The sequence below is a fragment of the Cetorhinus maximus genome, chromosome 9 (genome assembly GCF_964194155.1).
Source record: "Cetorhinus maximus chromosome 9, sCetMax3.hap1.1, whole genome shotgun sequence".
In the NCBI taxonomy this organism is placed as follows: domain Eukaryota; kingdom Metazoa; phylum Chordata; class Chondrichthyes; order Lamniformes; family Cetorhinidae; genus Cetorhinus; species Cetorhinus maximus.
The window spans coordinates 79,634,670-79,657,026 of record NC_135887.1 but is presented as its reverse complement, the minus strand read 5'-3'; positions in this window follow the sequence as shown (position 1 = coordinate 79,657,026).

Here is a 22,357-nt window from a genome sequence, read left to right as displayed (position 1 = left end):
CTACAATTCTTTTTTTTTACTTTACTTGAAAGCAGTAGTATCTGGAATTGAATATCTACATTTGCCTTCTGTTTAAACACTGGCAACTCTCTCATGTAATTGCTCACAGTTCATCAGAGGAACTTCTGGGATGTGGGGAATTGAGGGAATGCACATATCCACTGAAAGTGTTTGCAAGAGATCGGTGGGAAGTGAATGAAGTAAAGAGTTCTCTGATTTGCTCCTGTAAAATAATGATCCCCTACTGCTGGTACGTAACAGCATGTGTTTTTCGGATTATGCCTCTATGAAGCAGCTTGGGATATTTTCCTACATTAAAATCTGCTGCAGTATTAAAGTCATTGTTGCTGTTGTAATTGATAGTTTGTTTGTTGTTATCACTTATGATGAGTTGGAAGAAACATTTTTATTCCCTGTAAAATGCACCATTATCAAGACCATTGATTTATGATGGTTGACTAAGTGAAATTGCATTTTACATAGCACTGTTGTAGTATTTTTAGCTATAGATTCCACAATTACTTTAATAGTTGTGTGAAAGTGGTTAGTCAGTGGCCTTGATAATTTCCCGTGCCTTAATCTTTTGCTTTTAAGAGCAAGAGAGAGGAAGATGCGACGGAAGTTGTCCTAGGTTGGTAGTATTGGAGCTTGGTTGCAGGTAGCAGTGCAGTGAGGTGAGGAGCTATGTCATTTACTTACGTTGGGAGAGCGATTCTGCAGTGTGCAAGTAGTGGTAGGAAGGTGGTCTGGGTTCAGAGCAGTGACAGAGTGTTGGGATCTGGGAGAAATAGGGAGGCTGTAGGAGCAGTGGGAAAGGGGTCATGGAGTGGGGGAATGCTGAGCAGACCAGGGCTTGGGTATTGAGAGTGGAGGTCATGAGGTGTGGAGGGTGAAAGGGCGAGAAGAACTGGATAAAGAGTTCTTGGATCTGGGAATGTTATGTAATGTGGCAGGCTTGGATAGAGGCTGTGATGGCTGGGAATATTGGGCTGGGGAGAGCTAGGCAGGTGGTTGGTTATCAGGGCGTGGGAGTATTAGGATGACCCGCGATGTTAGTAGTAGAAAAAGGTGGAGTTTTTTGCTTATTTATTCATTCACGGGATGTGCGTGTCGCTGGCTGGGCCAGCATTTATCGTTCATCCCTAAACTTCCTTGAAGGTGGTGGTGAGCTGCCTTCTTGAACAGCTGCAGTCCATGTGGTGTAGGTACACCCACAGTGCTGTTAGGGAGGGAGCTCCAGGATTTTAACCCAGCGACAGTGAAGGAACTGAGATATAGTTCCAAATCAGGATGCTGTCTGGCTTGGAGGGGAACCTGCAGGTGGTGGTATTCTATGCATCTTCTGCCCTTGTCCTTCAGTGTGGTAGAGGTCACAGCTTTACAAAGTGCTGTCAAAGGAAAATGAGTAATGGGAGGGATTTTGCAAGATGTGGAAGTTTTTGTTCATGGTCTAGGAAGGCAGAAGTATTGCAAAGGAGATCCTTGGGCTAATGAGCACCAGAGTATTGGAGGAAACAAGGGTTTCATAGGATTGGAAAGGAGATGCCGAGGTTCTGATAGTTTTGGAGGTTGATACCTGGCAGGATTGATGGGAAAGAAGAGTCAAGGGGAAGGTGCCTGATTTCCTTTGACTGTTCTGAGATGCTAGGTACCCCTATTCAGTCTTCCTGTAGCCCTTGTTGCCCCTTTTGTCCATCAGGATTTTTTGTATTATTTAGTTAATGTGCCTTATGCTAACATAAATCAAAATATGCTATTTCGGTATTGGCAGAGACAGGTTAATGGAGAGGGGACAGAAGGAAATGGGAGGGGGAAAAGAAAGCAAACACTTGCATTTATATAGCATTTTTCATGACTACCAGATGTCTCCAAGCTTGTCAAGGAAGTACTTTCCAGAAGCGTTGTCATTGTTGGAATGTAGGAAACACGACAGCTAATTTGCATTTAGCAAACTCCCACAAAAATTAATATAATAGGGTAATTGGTTAAAGAACAGAAGGAGGCTATTTGGCCTGTCATATCTGTTAGTGCTCTAAAGGAGCAATTTACCTAATGCCTTTTCCCCATAACCCTGCAATTTTTTCCTTTTCAGATAATGATCAAGTTCCCTTTTGAAAGCCTTCATTGACCCTGCCTCCACCACATTCTCAGGCAGTGCATTCCAGATCCTAACCACTCACTGCATGAAAAAGTTTTCCTTATGTCTCCATTGCTTCTTTTGTCAATTATCTGAAATCTCTGCCCTCTGATTCTCGACCTTTTCACTAATGGGAACAGTGTCTCCCCACCTAATCTGTCCAGTCCCCTCATGATTTTGAATACCTCTATTAAATCTCCTCTCCACCTTCTTATCCAAGGAGAACAGTCCCAACTTGTCCAATCTATCTTTGTAACTGAAGTTCCTCATCCCTGGAATCATTCTCATAAATCTTTTCTGTACCCTCTCTATTGCCTTTGCATCCTTCCTGCTATAGTGTGGAGCCCAGAATTGGAGAGAATACTTCAGTTGAGGCTGAACTAGTGTTTCATATAGGTTTAATATAACTTAAATGTTTTATACTCTAAATCCCTATTGATAGTTAAGTATGCTATATTAACTGCTCTCTCAACCTGTCATGCCACCTTCAATGATCTGTTTACATATATACCCAGGTCCCTCTGCTCCTGCACCCTGTTTAGAATTGTACCCTTTATTTTATATTGTATGTCAGCGTTCCTTCTGCCAAAATGCATTACTTCATACTTCTCTGCATTGAATTTCACCTGCCACTTGTATGTCCATTCCACCAAAGTGTCTGTCCTTTTTTAAGTTCTACACTATCCTCCTCATGGTTCACAATACTTTCAAGTTTTGTATCATCGGAAAACTTTGAAATTATGTCCTGCACACCAAGGTCTAGATCATTTATATATTATGTATATGCATATGTAGGGAAGAGCAAAGGTCCCAACACCGGGCCCTGGTGAACTCCAATACAAATCTTCCTCCAGTCTGAGAAACAACCGTTCATCACAACGCTGTTTCCTGTCACTCAGTTAATTTCATATCTGTGTTGCTACTGTCTCTTTTATGCCAATCTCAAGTCTGTTGTGAAGCACTGTAGCAAATGCCTTTTGGAAGTCCACGTACCACATTAACACATTGCCCTCATCAACCCTCTGTTAGATCAACAAAAAAACTCCAGCAAGACTTTCCCTTAAGAAATCCATGCTGGATTTCCTTAATTAACCCACATTTGTCCACGTGACTATTCATTTGGTCCTTAATTATTGTTTCTAGAAGTTGTCCCATAAACAGGGTTAAACTGACTAGCCTGTAGTTGCTGGGCTTATCTTTACACACTTTTTTGAACAAAAGTGTAACATTTGCAATTCTCCAGTCTTCTGGAACCACTCCTGAGTTTAAGAAAAAATGGAAAATTACGGCTAGCATCTCCACAATGTCCACTCTCTCTTCCCTCAGTATCCTTCGATGCATCCCATCCAGTCCTGGTATCTCATCAACTTTTAAGTACAGACAGCCTATCCAATACTTCCTCCCTATCAATTTTAATCCCTTCAAGTGTCTGAACATCTCCTTTTTCACCATAACCTGAGCAGCATCTTCCTTGGTCAAGACAGATGCAAAGTATTCATTTTAACACCTGTGCCATGCCCCCTACCTCCATGCAGAAATCCCTTTTTTTGGTAAGCAACCCCATTCCTCCTCTTGCCATGCTTTTACTATTTATCTGCCTATAGAAGACTTTTGGATTCCCTTTTATATTAGCTGCCAGTCTCTTCTCATATTCTCTCTTTGTTTCTCTTATTTGCTTTACCAATCTCCCCACCAGTACACCCCCACCCCTTCTATATTCAGCCTGATTCTCAGCTGTATTACCCATCTGTCATAAGCACTTTTTCTACTTCATCTTAATCTCTCTGTTTTATCATCAAGTGTGGGAGGTGGCGGGGGGCTGGATTTATTTGCCCTACCTTTCCCCTTCATCTGAATATACCTTGACTGTACTTGAAATTCTCTTCTTAAAGGCAGCCCATTGTTCAGTTACAGTTTTGCCTGTTGGTCTTTGATTACAATTTATTCTGCCCAGATCCTTTCTTATCCCATTTCAGTTGTCTTTCCCCAGTTAATTATTCTTACTCTGAATTGTTATTTGTCCTTTTTCCACAACCACCCTCAAGCTACAATGAGCGAGGCCATTCAATCTTTTTATTGTAAAGTAAAACTTAGAATATACTTAAATACATTAAAAACAGTTAACTCCAGATTGTTCACATTGTGAGAATGTTCCTTGAAGGGAAGAACAGTTTCCTGCAATGAAAATTATCCAGTATGTGTTAAAATTGTCCTGCACTATTAATTTGGTGGTGTGAATCTGCAAAATGCATCACCAAAACTCACTTTTGCTCAGTTGACAGAATTATAAAGATGACACAAATATTGTAAGTTTAGCCTTAGTCACCAGGGTAAAAAGCAGACTCAATATGTGATTTTATGGAAGCCCTGCTTATTCAGCAGGACAAGGATCATTTGCTGTGGAAGTCCTGTTTACTCAGCAGAATCAGGATAATTTGCCATGCAACTATGGCTTTTTTGCTTATTCGGTGGGGTAAGTATGCCCTGAGCTCATGTTTGCTCAGCAGGGTAAACATTTCTCATTATTGTATGGAGTTTCCATTTAGTCAGCAGAATAAGGATTATTTGCTGTTTGCTCAGTAGAATAAGAATATTTCAGTCCATAGAGTTCACATTTATTTACCAGTGTTTAAAGAACAAGCACCAGTATAGAAGGCAGTATGGATCCTAACGTACTTGCTTTACATAGAGGGTGGAAGAAGGGGGTTAACAGTGCCATCAGCCACCAATCACTAAGATGGACAGTGTAGAGTTCAGAGCAGGTTCTGACTGCAGAAGGAATCTTGGATATGAAACAGAATCGTTAAGAAATAAATTGGCTGCTGTCACTGATCAGCAATATCCACTTTTGCTTCGTAGACCTGGGGTCAAATTACTTTACTGCAATTGTTGGCAGTGCACAATCTATAAGTGGTACTTTCAGCAGACTTGCAACACTGAACTGCTGCATTTCTATATTCAATCTGGGACTCTTGTGCACTGTAGTATCTTAACAGTTGACTGACTGTCTCCCTCCTCCTCCATTTGTACTGCTCTGTCTTTTTGGTTGATCTGTGACCACATATATAGCTGTTTCTTTTCCCCTCTACTCACACTTCTTTCCCTAACTCTAACTAATTCAGAAAAATTTCTTTTTATTGTATTTTTTTTAGAGCTTAGTTCCTAAGGCAGTCAGGTTATCCTGGATTGGAAAAGTTTAGCACAGAGCTCTTAAAATTTGATTCCATCACAAATTTCAGAAAGGGTACAACAATCTAATGTTGATGATACTGGACACGTGACCCAGAGGCTATGGGTTTAAATCTCAGTGCGGCAAACTGAGAAATCAAAATTGAGCTATCATCAAAAAAAAACACAAAATGGTACTGATTGTTGTAAAAGCTCAATTATGCCCTTCAGAAAAGGGAACCTGCCATCTCTACCTGGTCTGGCCTACATGTGACTCCAGTTCCACAATGCAATTGACTCAATGTCTTCTGGAGTGGTCTGGTGAAAAATAATGCTGCAGAACAGAACAATTGCCAGAAGAGCCAGAGATAGAGAGTACACATGGCTGTGTCAGCAAGATCCACACCATGGGAACAAATTCATTATGAAGCAGAACAAATTTTGAGAATTTACATAACAACATAATTGCACTACAAACTGTATCATTGAACCACACGGAGTCTAAACAGAGCTAGACACTTAACAAGTCAAGAAAAAGCACATTGTTGAGTGATCCAGTAATTGATTTATAGCATTCCCCAATTTAGCTGCCGTTTAAGATATTCAGTGACACACATAAAACCTTTGATAAAGAAGGTGAGGAAATACTTTCAAATCCATTAATATCCTTGCCAGATACATCTCTAACCCACCCAACTTCATGCACTGGTCTCCCCAATGATTCTTAATTAGGCCTAGGGGGAGGGGGGGGAAGCAAGAAAACAAAAGGGGAAGGAAACTTCTAGCCAATTTTAAGAAATGCTCTGAAAGAGTCCTTCCCATTCCCTAAGGCAACAAAACAAGCACTAGGGAACACGGTTATGCATTATGCACTGTGAGGTGGGCTCATCTAACCCATACACCCACAACACACTGCGTTCCTTCTTCACAAACACATTCATTCCTTAAGACTCAGTCAGAAGTTCCAGAAGTCCATGTTTCTCCCACATAGACCATAGAACCATAGAAAAATTACAGCACAGAAGGAGGCCATTTGCTAACTCTAAACTCGCCCTTGTACCAAGAATTCTAAGTTAAGGTGACATTACTATTGCCCTCCACCACAAAATGACATATCTAATTCACATCCCACTCGGCAGTTACTCGAGTCTCTTTTCTGTGTTGCTTGTTATAAATGCTCACAAGCTGGGAATGGACTGAAAAGCTGGTTCAAACTGGTTGAGTTAAGCAAAGTGTTTGGATAACCTATTTGTGTAGCTGAAAATAACAATCCCAGAACATCTTGGTTTCTATTCTGTGCATTGCACAATTATACTGATATCATTACATATCACCAAATACTTTATTTTGAAGTACCTCCAGTCACTGATATCAAGATGAACCAGGAAATGTAACCAACTGGCATCATAATCATGTTTTCAGATGAATAATCATCGTTTCTGGAAGCTCCATTTCTTTAATTTCAGTGCCATGTTAATGTGATAATGAGTGTGAAGATTATGTGTTCACCATGACACCATTAGAAGGATTCAAATTACAGATTTTTCTTTAATTTTTTCATGGCCCACTCACTTCCTGTTAGCAGTAAGCTGGAGAACACTGGATCAGCAGCCAAGGCTAGGGAATCATTTCTCCTATGTAAGGTGGCATTCATAGGGTTGAATTTTATGGGGCCTGCAGGAACGGGATAGAAGGTGGGGGTAGGGAAAGTGAGGGAGGGCCAAAAAGTCAGGAGGGTGGGTGGGTGGTGAGGGGAGGTGCCCTCCAGCAAACAATACCATCTTAGTTTGTATTAAGTATGACTCCAACCAGTGGTGAGTTATCCCAGATTCCCATTTTGCCAGGGCTCCTTGATGCCATACCTCAGTCAAATGCTGCCTTGGTATCAAGGACACTCACTCTCACCTACCTCCTGGGATTCAGCCCTCTTGTCCATGTTTGGACCAAGGCTGTAATAAGGTCAGGAGCTGAGTGGCCCTGAAGGAACACAAACTGAGCGTCAGTGAGCAGGTTATTGCTGAGTAAGTGACACTTCATAGCACCGTCTATGACACCATCCATCACTTTGCTGATGATCAAGAGCAGACTGATGGGGCAGTAATTGGTTGAAGTGGATTTGTCCTGTTTTTTGTGGACAGGACATATCTGAGCAATGTCCACATTGTTGGGTAGATGCCAGTGTTGTAGCTATACTGGAATAACTTGGCTAGGGGCACGGCTAGTTCTGGAGCAGAAGTCTTCAGTACTGCTGTGGATTGTTGTCAGGGCCTGTTGCCTTGGTGGTATCCAATGCCTTGAACCTGTTTCTTATATCGTGTGGAGTGAATTGAGCTGGCTATGATGCTGTGGACCTCAGGAGGAGGCTAAGGTAGATTGTCCACTCGGTACTTCTGGTTGTAGATGGTTGCAAATACGTCAGCTTTATGTTTTGCACTGATGTGCTGTCCTATCAGAAAAGTAAAAGTAAACAAAAACTTTTATCACTTTTTTGTCTCACTGCCCCAAAATGGCACTGACACATTATCACTCAAATGCGAAACTTTTTTAAAAAAAGTTTTCATTCTCATTTTCCACATTGCTGGCAATAAGTTCATTTACCAGTTATGCACACTAATCTCATTTGTTAATGAATTATCATTTTGCCAGCTGGCATTTGGATTCTGCTTTGTGGGTTGTAATGCTGATATTTTGTGAATTTCAATAAATAAATAGCAAATAATGGAGGAGGAATTCTCCACAATTAAGTAATGTATGGCATGGTTGTTAGTCATGAAGTATAAGCAAGTTTATGATTATAATGAGACCTATTGTTTATAAATAATGCACTAACTTTGTTGATATTATAAATGCTTAAATAAATAACAAGTTTACATTATTGTCAAAATTTGATGCATTAACAAATTGATAAGAGCATTCCAAATACGTAATGTATTGATGGTAGATGATGATAATGTCTCATCAATTCTACTGAGAACATCTGGTACCTGCCACATAAAATACTTAAGTCACCATGCAATCTTTATTTATCATAAATATATTGCAGACCTCCCATGGTATTGGTCCCAGTGGGTCATGGGATTTGCTAAAGCGTTACATTTGAAGTATGATATCTGAACAGTACAACCATAGTGACAGAAGGTAAGGGCATCCCCAGAAGGAAGTGTGATGTTTACAGATGTGCATGCGCACTAAACTCTTAACATATCCCAGTGACCTATCTCAGACTATGAGGCTTTCAGAATATAACATACACCATGTGTGTTATATACAAAAAATGCAATGGGGTATATTTTCAATTTGCTGCTTGGGTACAAACCTGAGAATGCACCTCAATAGGGATGAAAATCAGGCAGTTTCTGCAATAGGTGGCTGATCCTAACTTCTGTTTCATGCCCTCATCGAGTTAAAAAATTTACCCCTACATTTTCCTGTATTTGAGTTTATAACTTATGGGATCCAATTTTGCACATTAGATAGTTCCATTCATACCTGACTCAGGAGCATTCAGGTAAAGAGAAATGGGTAATTCTCATAATGTTGAATCTCCACCCTTGTAGTTCATGGCATATATTTCCAGCTGGGTAAGCAACAGAGTGTAGGTTTCACACTAAAACAGGCAGGAGCTTCACCATAATAGTTAAATGATGCAAGATCCTCATTTTGAGACCTACCAAGTCTTTTCTGGTATAAGACCATATCTAAGGACTTTGAAACAAATACCTATTGTAATGGAAAAACAAAAACAAAAATACCTGGAAAAACTCAGCAAGTCTGGCAGCATCTGCGGAGAGGAACACAGTTAACGTTTCGAATCCGAATGACCCTTCAACAAAACAGGGTCATTCGGACTCGAAACGTTAACTGTGTTCCTCTCTGCAGATGCTGTCAGACTTGCTGAGTTTTTCCAGGTATTTTTGTTTTTGTTTTGGATTTCCAGCATCCACAGTTTTTTGCTTTTAACCTATTGTAATGGGGCACCCAGGTTTACCAAGCAACAAGCAGTATAGGTAAGTAAACGTAAAGGCTGCATTGAGGCTATTACTAGCCCATTTCCTGCTCCAATAGTAAGTTAGCACAGGCGACAATTACCTCTCAGCTGCTCCGTCTCGGCTTATGTAACTTTGCTGTAAGTGTGGCGGAATGTTGCTGAAATTTCCACTGCACTCTCGATGAAGCTACATTAGTAAGCAGGAGCCACTCTGAAAAGGGTCTGGCTGTTTCCACTCCCACCCCAGTCATTTACTTCAAACTTCATCAAACTTGCCAGTAGCTGATTCACAGAAGTTTATAATTGAGAGTAGAAACCCATATAACCTTGGGTCCTGTCTGGTTGGCGGCTTCTTAGTCACGACCCTGGCTCTACAATAAATACAATTCAACTTACACTTCAACAATTCTAAACATTTGAATCATATCTTCCTCAGCCTTTTCTAATGAAAACAAAGACCCTTTCCTATTATTTGGTTATATATTGCTTTCCTTTTATCCTAGGTCTTTTTGTAAGTACAATAACCAGAACTAGATGCACTAATATAAATCTTTTCTACTAACACTCCAGGGAGAAGTCAAGATGCTTCCATAAGCTTGCAGTCCACGTTTCTAATGACACATCTCAATTCTCATTGGCAATTACTGCTTCATGTTCTGAAGCCCTTTTCACTGAGTTGACTATCAAATGAAAGCCTCTCTGAATCATTTCCTGTATGACTGTATCCCTCCCAAGCAAAAGCTTGTTATTTCTAGTGCATGTTTTTCAGTTCTGAATGCCATTTGCCACTCACCTACACAGGTGCTGATTTGTAAACGTTTTGAATGACATCCTTCAGAGTGGCCTTCTCCTTCAATTTAGCATGAGAACTCAGGCATACTTCTTATGATAACTTCCTTAACTTATAAAGTGCTCGTAAATATTATTAATAACAGAGGTCTCACTACTTTTATGAGCCTCTAGTAGTTGCTATGTTGAAATCAAAATTCTCTCTTCCCATATCATTTTTTCCCAATATACTCTCGCCTCTCCCATTCTTTCTTTCCATCTACAGGATTTTAAAACCCAACCTTGTCACCACAAAATCAATACTTGAATAACCGCAACTTGTTGACTAGGATTTCTTAATAAAAATGAGGTTTCTATCACGTTAAATTCATCATTCCAATCGACTTGACCAGCTCAAGGCACTTGCAAGTCCTGCACCACAGAGACTCCGCAATCGTGGAGGCTCCTAATTGAGCTGCAAAATCTGATGCAACTCTGATCTATCTTCTCAATCTAGTTAAGCTGCAAACAGCACATTCTTCAGCTTTTCAGAGATTTGGGAAGCAGCAGAGAAACGTATCTACATGCGTTCATTTATAAGGGGGTTCAGACATTATATAAAAGTGTGATTATCTTATTCACTTTCAGGCACTGTTAGGGCTACAGAGATGAGAGAGGACACTGCAGGAAAGGGCAGCAGCCAAAGATCACATGAACTGACAAAAAACACAGTTGGAGCATGGAGATCACTGGAGAAAGAGGGCCAACAGTCAGAAAATGACAGAGAAATAAGAAAGAAAAGCAACAAAAGAGAAGATGGATGACGGTAACAGAAAAACGGAGAAAACAGACAAAGCATGAAAGAGAGCAAAGGAAACACAGAAAAACAAGGGGAGAACAAAGACACAGAAAAGGAATAACAGAAATACAAAAAAGAAGAAACACCGAGAAATGGGGAGAGTAACAGAGAAAAATACAAACAGAAGGAATACCAGAGAACACAGAGTGTCAGAGAAAATGCAAAGGAGTGGGAATTTAACAGAGATGGAGGAAGTGAATTAAGAGGGAAGATATTCAAAAGCTAAGTCTGGAATAGTATCCCCTGGGTCTTCATTAATATTGATGAATGAGGTTAAGTGAACTGTGTCTGAAAATAATTAGGGAAATTCTTGCCTTGAGTATATTATGCTGTGTCACAGAATGAAAATTCAAACATCGCTAAATAGGATGGGAAAACTAGATTGCACCATTCTGCATGAAAATTCCAGAATGTTCCTCTAGGAGAATGGATGTCCTGGACACTTAGAATAAAAGCTCATTCCTTCAGAGCTTAAAGGGGGGAAAGGTATGAGGACAATTTATAAAACTGCTCTTACAGGAGATCCAAAGTGTCTTACACCTGCCCTACCAATTCTACATTTGCTTTCAAATAAAAGGTTCCATCCAATTTTTCACTTCATCTTGATTTAATTAATCGAAATGTTGCCAAATACCTTTCTAAATCGAGAACTGTAATAACAACCCAAACGTTATTCACACACATCCTCCAAGACTTTCAACAGATTTGTTAGGCAGAGTTCCTCCTTCATGGGCAGAATCCTCGGCTCGCCGAGTGGGGTTGGGGCCCACTCGCCGAACCATAAAATGACGTGGGGTGAATGTCCCGACGTCACTGCACGCGTCATTTAGATTTTCAGTTCGATGGGTGCATAGCCGACTCAGCTGCGTGCCCGCCGAACTGTCGAAGGCCTATTAAGGCCATTTAAAAACTAATTAAGGCAATCAGCTGAACTGCCCGTCCAACCTTGTTGGCGGGCAGGTGAAGAGCCCAGGCGGCCTTCGCATTTTTCATGGAATCTCATCCACGGGCAGGATGAGGTTTCATGAATGATTTAAAATTTTCAGAAAATTTTTTAATTAAAATTAATGAACATGTCCCAGCTCATGTGACAGTTTCACGTGAGGGGACATGTCATAAAAATTTTCTCACCACTTTATTACACTTTTTAGACTTAAAGCTAATCTCCCTGAGGCACCTCTTTGCCTCTGTTATTCCTGAGCCTGTACTGACTTTTGTTTATCATCTTTAATCCCAGTAGCTAATCCAGATTATTATTTTGTACAAAGTAGATCTTAGTATCTTATCCATTATCAGTGTCAACAAAACTAGCCTATTAATTTCCAGATTCATATCCTAGTCTTATACTTGAAGATATAGATGACATGAACTATCTTTCTGACACAGTCTTCTCTTGTTTCCAAGGAAACCATGAACCTATGCAGCCAATAACTCTTCCAAATTCCTCCAGTATTTTGGATGATGTCTATCAGATCAGTCATTATAAATTTTCAACTTTGTTGATAGCTATTTCTTTGTTAGTCTCGATTTTGTAAAATTATCTGAATCTTCTGTCAGATTAATTACTACTGCTTTTGTGGTATTGCTGCCAACTGCTGGATGCATTTAGTTGATTAGATACTCTGCCATTAGCATTTACCTTTTTGAGTAATGGGGCCGTATTTAATGAAGGTGAGGAGGTATCGCCCATCGGTTGGAGAGTCAGCAAGAGCCCTGCTTCACCTCTTTTAGGGTGACCACTTGGGCACTTAACTAGACAGCGGCAGGCCTTCCCCAAGATCAAGGACCCCAGTGGCGGACGTCCTGCCCGCCAGCAGCTGCTGGCCAATTAGAGGCCAGCAGCTCTAATGAACAGCAGCACCACCAGGGAGGCAGTGGCTGCTGCTGGTAAGACACCCACCTGATGCCTTGTATCGTCACTGGATCCCAGGCCACAGGTGGGTGATGGCGGAAGAGTGATCACAGGGTGGGGATCCTGGGGTGGGATGAGGGTTGGCAGCAAGCACAGGGCGTGGCTGTCAGGCCTGCCCCCTGATCAATGTCAAGTCCCTTGATCAGGCGCTGAATACTTCTGAACGAGGAGCCTTCCTGCAAGCCCACAAGCAACCCTGCACTGGTTTGCTCATCATACTCTCCACAATGTCCTTTAGGGAAGGAAATCAGCTGTCCTTACCTGGTCTACATGTGACTCCAGACCCACAGCAATGTCGTTGACTCTTGAATGCTCTTTGAAATGGCCTAGCGAGCCACTCAGTTGTATCAAACTGCTACAAAGTCTCAAAAAAGGAATGAAACTGGAAGGACCATCCGACATCGACCTAGGCACTGGAAACGAAAACGGCAAACTCAGCCCTGTCGACCCCGCAAAGTCCTCCTTACTAACATCTGGGGTCTAGGGCTAAAATTGGGAGAGCTGTCTCACAGACTAGTCAAGCAACAGCCTGACATAGTCATCCTCATGGATTGCAGATAATGTCCCAGACACCACCATCACCATCCCTGGGTATGTCCTGTCCCACCAGCAGGCCAGACCCAGCAGAGGTGGTGGCACAGTGGTATACAGCTGGGAGGGTGTTGCCCTGGGAGTCCTCAATATCGACTCTGGACCCCATGAAGTCTTATGGCATCAGGTCAAACATGGGATCAAACAAGGAAACCTCTTGCTGATTATCATATACTGCCCTCCCTCAGCTGATGAATCAGTGCTCCTCCATGTTGAACACCACTTGGAGGAAGCATTGAGGGTGGCAAGGGCACAGAATGTACTCTGGGTGGGGGACTTCAATGTCCATTACTGAGAGTGGCTCGGTAGCACCAGTACTGACCAAGCTGGCTGAGTCCTAAAGGTCATAGCTACTAGACTGGGTCTGTGGCATTTGATGAGGGAACCAACATGAGGGAAAAAATACTTTATCTCATCCTCACCAACCTGCCTGCTGCAGACACATCTGTCCTTCACTGTCGCTGGGTCAAAATCCTGAAACTCCCTTATTTAACAGCACTGTTGGTGTACCTACACCACATGGACTGCAGCAGTTCAAGAAGGTAGCCTACCTTCTCAGGGGCAACTAGGGATGGGCAATAAATGCTGGCCCAGCCAGCGAAGCCCACAGCATATGAATGAATTAAAAAAACACACCTTGCCAGTTGTTGGGTTCATACCATTCAGTGATGAGGACCTTAAGTGAGTATTAATTGCCCACTTAAGGGCCTCAATTCGATGTAGGGTGGGAAGGCCATCAATGGGCCTTCCTGCCATGGATTTAATTGGGGTGGATGTGGGACAGTGGCAGGATCCCCACCTGCCATCCTCCTGGCTGATTAAATTCTCCCCCCCATCACCAAACTCGCCACAGTGGAGGGCATCAAATTCCGCCCATAGAGCCATTACCACACGGATGGAAGCCATTCGGTCTATCGAGTGCATGCCGGCTCTTGGCAGAGCATTCCAGTCAATCCCATTCCCTCACTGTATCCCTCTAGCCCCGCAAGTTCATTTCCCTCGGGTATCCATCCAATTCCCTTTTGAAATCATCAATTGTCTCCACTTCCTCCACCCTTGTAGGCAGTGAGTTGCAGGCCCTTCCCACTCAGTGCATAGAAAAGCTCTTCCTCACATTGCCCCTGCATCTCTTGCCCAAAACCTTAAATATGTGTCCTCTCATCCTTGTACTATCAGCTGATGGGAACATCTCGCCTTTGTCTATCTTAATTAAACTTGTCATAATCTTGTACACCTCTATCAAATCTCCCCTCAATCTCCTTTGCTCCAAGGAGAATAACCCCAGCCTCTCCAACCTAACCTTGTAGTGTAAATCCCTCATTCCTGGAGCCATTCTGGTAAATCTCCTATACACCCTTTCAAGGACCCTCACATCCTTCCCAAAGTGTTGTAACAAGAACCAGATGCAATACTTTAGTTGTAGCCTAACCAGAGCTTTATAAAGTTTCAACATAATTCCCTGCTTTTGTACTCAATACCTCTATTTATGAATATAAAAACAAAAAACTGCAGATGCTGGAAATCCAAAACGAAAACAGAATTACTATGCAGCCTGGTATAATATGTTCTGCCACCTTCAAAGATCTATTCACATGAACCCCCAGGTCCTAATGTCCCTGCACACTCTTTGGAACTGTGCCATTGGATTAAATTTTTGTCAGGGTCCGGAACACGTTTCAGTGTGTGAATGGCCACACCGATTTTCCTCTGCATCCCAAACCCACACCATTTACTCCTGGCCTTTTTTCAGATTGGAAATGCCTGATGTGCAAAACACATGGCTGTCTCTGCTGAGGTCAGGTTCCCCATTTTAAATGGAGGACGGAAATTGGATTTCCTCCCATGCACCATTTTCATCTGATTGTGCAGGGTTTTGCAAACCCTTTAAAAGCATGCCAGGTTTGACAGTTCTTGAAGAAAATGGAAAACCTGCTGAGGAGTCTGGAACATTCTGAAAGGCAAGTGTGAAGTATTTTCACACCTTCAAATGTCACTATTAGGTGCTGTATTGTAATGTAGATGTGTTTTTAATGCAGTGATTTGTGTGTTGCTGAAAAAAGAGACATGTCTAAGATTTTCGTTTTACACTCTTCAGGACACTCACAAGAATACCAATATAAGGGGGAAAACAACAATTTATACTGTTTGTGAAGAGAGTGCTGATATACACAAACATACAGTATAAATTGTTGTGGCCAGCATTTATTGTCCCTTGTTTAGAGGGCATTTAAGAGTCAGCTACATTGCTGTGGGTCTGGAGTCACATGACAGCAGATTTCCTTCCCTAAAGGACGTAAGTGAACTGAATGGGTTTTTATGACAATTGGTAATAATTATCATCAGACTTTTAATTCCAGATTTTTATTGAATTCAAATCCCACCATCTGTCGTGGTGGTATTCAAACAATAACCCCCAGAGCATTACCCTGGGTCTTCTGTAATACTAGTCCAGTGATAATACCACTACACCACCACCTCTAGTACAGTGGTACTGTTTTGGTCTCCTTATTTAAGAAAGGATATAATTGCATTGGAAGCAGTGCAGAGTAGGATTACGTGACTATTTCCTTGGATGAAGGGGTTGTTTTATGAGGAAAGGTTGAACAAGTTGGGTCTGTAACCATTGGAGAGTTGATCTTATTGAAACATATAAAATCCTGAGGGGACTTGATAGGGTGGATGGTGAAAGGATGCTTCTCCCTATGGGAGAGACTAGAACCAGGGAACACAGTTTTAAAATAAGCAGTCTCCCATTAAAGATGGAGATGAGGTTTTTTTCTTCCTCAGAGGGTCATTAATCTGTGGCATTCTCTTCCCCAGAGAGCAGTGGAGGTTGGGCCATTGAATATTTTTAAGGCTGAGTTAGATTCTTGACTGACAAGGGTATGGGGTGGGGGGGGGCGGAGACAGGAATGTAGAAGCCACAATCAGATCAGCCAAGATCTTGTCAAATGGTGGAGCAGACTCGAGGGGCCAAATGGCCTGCTCCTGCCCCTAATTTATACTTTTGTAGGTTTGCACAGTGCTTTTCCAATAAAGCACCATAATGCAGTGAAAATTGCATCAAAATGTTCTGTCAACCTGTGCTGTCATCTTTTTTACTGTGATTTAAATGGCTCTGGCTGATGAAAAAATCCAACCATCTGCTTCTCTACATTGACAGGCATTCTGCTTTGAAATTGAAATAAACACCTATTCTTTCCTTCACAGAGAGCACTCTATTGTTTAGACCACTGTGGCCATTATCAATGCTTGTCTGAGTTTCAAGTGCTAATGGGTTTCAGCATAGTAGGTCTTATATTCAACTGAGAATGAATGATAGTTTCAAGAAGTTGTAATAACAGATTGTGCCTTTGATGTGGTTTCTGGTTTGTTGACATAAACTAATAGGATTACAAGTATTACCAGGTTTTTTACATGTCAGAATGCATTCCTTTTTCTGAGTACCAATGATATGGAGGATTTTATTAGATGGTGAAAGATCTATTTATCCCCCCCAAGGAATGTTAAATATTTTACATCGATATTGCATGGAATTTGAGGAGTGTACACAGTGCATTTTGGGCGAATGGCTATAGAGGATATATGAGGGCATAGAGGTGGCATGGGTGATCTGAGGGGGCATGAGGATGCCTCAGGGCATAGAGGTGACATGGGGTGGAATGGGTGATCTGAGGGGGTATGGGCTGGGTGGGTGAGGGAGTTTAGCAGGTTTAGGGAGCTTTAAATACTGTTGGGAGCTGGGACACTGTGTTGGAGAACCTTCTAACTGGTCCACCTCCACACCCACGTGCCTCCCACACTGATTCGCGGCTTGCAAACTGCACTGTGAGCCCAATCCCCGTGTGAAAAGACAAAAATGGCACGTGAAGTCACACATGGGTCGAGCTGCAAAACTGCTCAGGTCAGGCTTTCCCAAGCCCAGGGGAAGATGCGGCCATTTAGTCTATATTGCCTCCCCTTACCCTTTCTGCCAAACTTCATCACCTCCCACTTCTCTGTATTAAACTCCATCTGCCCATTCTGCTAGCCTATCTATGTCCTGCTGCAGTCAATTGGTATCATCCTCACTGTTTTGTGACACATTTATGTTTGGTGTCATCAGCAAATTTTGACATTTACTCTGTAGTCCAATATCCAAGTCATTTATATATAACATGCAAAGCAGTGGTCCTAGCAGTGAATCTTGGAGAACACCACTGTCTAACATGCTCCAGCCTGAAAAACAACTATTTACGGTGACTCGCTGTTTTCTGCCTTTTAAACCAACTTTTCATCCAAGCTGACACTGATCCTCCTTTTCCATGAACCTCAATTTTATTAACCAGCTTTTTATGTGGCACTTGTTAAACACTTCCTTAAAATCCATGGAGACAGCATCCAGTGCACTCCCTTCATCAATTTTCTGTTACTTCACCAAAAAATTCAATTGGACAAAAGTATGATGAAAATCAAGTTAATAGTTTGGTGTAAAACTGATTTTGAGGGGCTCAGAATAGAACTTGTGAAAAAAAAGTGCAACAATATTGGCAGAGAACGATGTAGAGCAAAGGGAAGCATTTAAAACAGTGTTCAACAGAGTGCAGGAAAAATAGGTCCCATTAGAAGGAAGGAACAAACTAAACAGTGGGACTCCATGGATAAATAAAGACAAGGGGAAAATTGACAATTAGGATAAAGACATACGTTATATTCATAGATAGCAGTGGAGCACATGATTAGACAGAATACGAAGAAACTAGGAAAGACTTAAAAAAAACAAATAGGGAGGAAAAGAGGAACTATAAAATTATCAAGAAATATAAAATAAAATATATTTTACAGGTGCATCAATTTAAAAAAAAGGAATGCTGGGTTGGGAATAGCATGATTAATAGGATAATACCACAGGTAACCATAGAGATTTGGCAAAAATATTAAATAATTATTCTGCTTTAGTGTTTGCAGGGAGATAAAACAGGCAGACATGACGTTGAATACATTTAATTCAGGGTGACAGAAGGTGAGAAGTGGTGTACCACAAGGCTGGGACCACTGCTGTTCACAATCTATATTAACAATATGGACTTTGGAATCAAAAACACTATTTCTAAATTTTGCTGATGACCCCAAATTGGGGGGAAATAATCAACACTAACAAATCACAGGAGGACATTACTAAGCTTGCAGAATGCACAAACAATTGGCAAAAGACACTCGACATAAATGTGAGGTAAAACATTTTGATAGGAAGAATAGGGAGCTCACTTATTACTTGGAAGGTGCGGTAGAGGAATAAAGGCATCTAGGAGTACAATCAATAAAAGTTGCACCATAGGTTAGTAATGTCATTAAAAAAACACAAGCCAAGCACTAGGCTTTATTTCTAAAGGCTTAGAATTGAAAAGTAGGGAAGGTATGTCAATTCTATATCAAACCTCGGTTAGATCACACTTAGAGTACTGTCTGGTCATCCTATTTATAAAAACGATATAGAGGCATTGAAGAGAGTGTAGAGGTGATTTACAAGGATGATGTGTGGGTATACATATCAAGAAATGATTGACAGGCTGGGTCTCTATTCTTGTGAAAAAGGTGGCTGAATGGTGACCTAACAGAGGCCTTTAAAATTATGAAATGTTTTGATAGAGTGGATACAGAGAGAATGTTTCCTAGAGGCCATCAGTGTAAGTCACAAAGAAACCCAATAGGGAATTCAGAATAAACTTCTTTACCCAAAGTGGTGGGAATGTGGAACTTGCCACCCCAGGGCGGAATGAATAACATGGTATTTATTGGAAGCTAGCCAAGCATATGAAGGAGAAGGGCATTGAGGGTTTCGATGATAGATTTAGATGAGGAAAGATGGGAGGAGGCTTGACTGGAACATCAACAGCGGCATAGACCATTTGGGCCGAATGGCCTGTTTCTGTGCCATATACCTTTTGCAATCCTATGTAGATTAGTCAAGCACGATGTGCCTTTTACAAATCAGTGCTGGCTCTAAATGGACTGTTAATTTTTTCCCTGATTTATTATTTCTAAAACCTGACTCATACTGACCACCCTATCATTACTAGAAATCTCCTTACACCCTTTCTTGAATAAGGGGGTTGCGTTTGCCACTCTCCAATTCCCTGGCACCTAACTCATATCTAGGGGAGACTGAAAGATTTTGGTAAGCTCTTCCACTACCTCCACCCCTACTTCCCTTAGCAACCTAGGATTCCAGCCATCCAGACCAGGCAACTTATCCACTCTAAGCATAGCCAGCCTTTCCAGTATATCCCTCCTATCAATTTTCATCCCAACCATTACCTCTCCAATCTCCGCTTCTACTGATATTTTGGCAGCATCTGAAATACTGATACAAAATACTGATTAAGCATTTTAGCCTTGCCTTGCGCCTCTAAGCGTATGTCCCCCTGCTAGGTTTAAAATGTTTGGAAAAGTGCTGAAAAAACACTTCCATTTGCGAATTTTTCATTTTTTGCTGAAGTAACTCAACTTTTTATTTCATTTCTTTATCGTACCATTGAGGCTATTTTTCATCTCTCCATATTCATTGTATATTCAACTATTTTGCATAGAGGGGCAAGAATTTGGGCTGCAGATCTTTGTTCAGCCACAATTCCACCTTCTTTTCAGTGCCCCTTAAAACTCTGGGGTTGAAGCATGCTCAGATTTTCTACCTGCCCCCACTCCTCCCTCCCACCCCAGGGAGCATGTTGGCTGAGGGGGGTCAGCTACTAGGCTACCCCAGGAAATTCTGGTTCACTATTATGATACCTTGCAGCACTCATGCTGACTGAGAGTTGCCCTTGAGGCCATTTGAAAGGCCTTTAAGAAGTATAGGCAATCGAGCCCAAAGAGGATGAACTGTTTTCAGCAGAAGCCCCACTGATTCCATTTTGAGCTAAAAGACAAAACACTGAGCTCTTTAATTGAGCTGTTCCTCGGGCACTTTTTTTCTCTCTCAGTAGCATGGAGCTACAACACCTCTCCTGAACGTCACTGATGTGCCTTTATAAGTATTAACCAAGCAGATGATTCTATCAACAGGTTTAGAGATGGTATCTGGCTTTCTGCCTGGAAGCCTTGTTCTACTAAATTTCTACCAGTGAAGCAGGGCGCAAGGGACTTCAGCCCAAATAACACGATTACATACATGCCTGATGATTGGACAGGGAGTATTAGATGTATAGTGAAAAAAATGTAGTACACGTAGGATAAATAGGTGGAATACAAATGCCAGAAAATATAGAATACAGAATACTGAAGACACTCAAAGATAGATTTTTGACTTTGGGTCAAAGCTTCATCAGCTTCCCATTTTACATCTTAGCCATTGAAGCCAATGGAAACATAAATTGTGAGACGCATTAACTACTAAGCACATTTTACACTAATATATAATCAAAATCTGCACATTTCTGTGTCGCATGGATAGACATTTGATGCCTTCCAAGACTTCCTGGGATCCTTTCATAGGGCCACTGAGGTCCAGGGACTTTAATTTGAAAGGCTGTAGCTTGGACATCAGTACTTGCAAAATTGTGTTTGCCTGGCACTCCTTTGTTCGCTTCTGTAAATGAAGACATTTAAAGTGATTGACTTATTGCCTACATTTAAGCATCAGAGAAAGAAATGTCAGAGTGAACATGTGTATTGATTGAAACAGGAATCTTGCTGTTAGTTAATCAACCTATTGTTGCTGTTTTTGATTATCTGATATTTGCCCTGGATATTAATGTTAAAGTGCCAGAGATTGAAAAGTAGAAAGTGTTTTTATACCTGTTAAAAAAAAATCACAATTGGCAATTCATAGTCTCCATAGACTCTATTTACAATGGGGAAAAGATCAACAAGATATGAGGCAAAGGTGTTAGTGTTAGGGAGCCAAAGCTGGTAAATGGAGTTAAGATACAGATCAGCCATGATCTAACTGAATGCTGAAGGCTCAGAGAGTGGAATGAATTGCTCCTGCTCCTATATTCGAAAGACGTATAGAGGATGAACAATGAAATATACGGATTACATACAAAGTGCACGTAGAAGATATGCATTGTAAAGGAGTGCAATACATGTGAGGTGAACTGCGGGTCAATGTGGGAATATTTCAAAGGCTGATTTAATCAGTTAGATGAAAATTTCAGGAATCAAGCAGGTTTTTGAAACAATGTTCATTTTACTGATGGAAAATTGTTCATCAGTAACATAAAGTTCAAGGAGTATGAAGGATGTTTGATCCGAAGCTTGGGGGATTTAAGAGGGGTCATTTTAAGGGATTGTCATCATTATAATACTCTGAAGTAAGATTGATGAAGAGTAATTGGAAAAAGGGCATCTTTAGTTTTGTTTCTTAGTGCTATAACTGTATATCAGTGACATTCTCATTAAGCAGGCACTATATTTAAACTGATTTTATAAAGGTAAGATGCAATATATTAAAAAGGCATTCTTACGTGACAAATAAACACACAATGCCTTTTAAAGAAACAGAGTTAATAAAAATCCTGAATAATTCAAACTCTTTATCTCCCAACATTGTTTTCTCAAATCTTTAATTTTATACTTTAAATGGAAAGTGGTTCCTGTCAGATGCATCTATATAATTAAAAGTCAAGCATCTAGTTCACATCCACAACTCATGCATATAATACTTTCATGCTGGAAAACATCACACTTGAAAGTGTTGCATATGCAAATATCACAGACGCGCCTGACAAAAATTACTGGCTCAAATGTCATATTTCTGAAAAAGCAATAAATCACAGAATCATGTTGCACAGAGGAGGCCATTTGCCCTACTGTGACTGCATCAGCATTTTAAGGGAGCTTTCTAAAACAAGGGCTACAAGTGCATGGAAACACCACCACCTACAACTTCCAATCCAAGTCACACCCATTCCTTGGAAATATGCTATTGCTCCTTCATCAGCAAAAGATCAAAAC